Source organism: Aplysia californica, unplaced genomic scaffold (assembly GCF_000002075.1).
Source record: "Aplysia californica isolate F4 #8 unplaced genomic scaffold, AplCal3.0 scaffold00476, whole genome shotgun sequence".
Lineage (NCBI taxonomy): Eukaryota > Metazoa > Mollusca > Gastropoda > Aplysiida > Aplysiidae > Aplysia > Aplysia californica.
In genome coordinates, this window is record NW_004797746.1 from 440,552 (window position 1) to 441,150 (window position 599).

Here is a 599-nt window from a genome sequence, read left to right on the forward strand (position 1 = left end):
CGTTTTCACGACTTGGATTCAGGGCTTTCAAAACGATTTACATCAACATCGGGGTCAACGAAAAAAGGAAATCACAGTACGCTTCGGGGGCTCTCGTGGCCTAGAGGTTAAGGTGTTGGCCTCTCATTCATAGGTTTCAGGTTTGAATCCGAGTAGCAACCGAAAAATTTTCTTATCTAAAATGGTCTCCTTTCACCTTCTATCCAGCTCTCTAGCCATGTTCTGTCGTCTGCTTTCGTCTCCTCTTTCTGCCCCCACCCCCTCAACTCCTTTGTCCCCTCCTCTGGGCTCCTGACTCTTTGTGCAGCCTTTCTACTGCTACTTCTTGGCTCCTTCTGAGGCTGTCTTTCACCCACACCCCTGATCTTAAGGTAAGAAAGATCTACACCTAGCCTTCTCGGACAAGGGTGAAAAACCTCGGAGGTCACGTGTGCAAGTTGCGTACGTTAAAGAGGGGGAGAGAGGGAGAGATAGATAGAGAGGGAAGGAGAGAGAAGAGAGAGAAGAAAGAGAAGAGAGAGAGAGAGTGTGAGAGAGAGAGAGAAAGAAGGAGAAAGGGGATGGAGAGAGAGAGAGAGCGAGAGAGAGAGAGAGAGAGA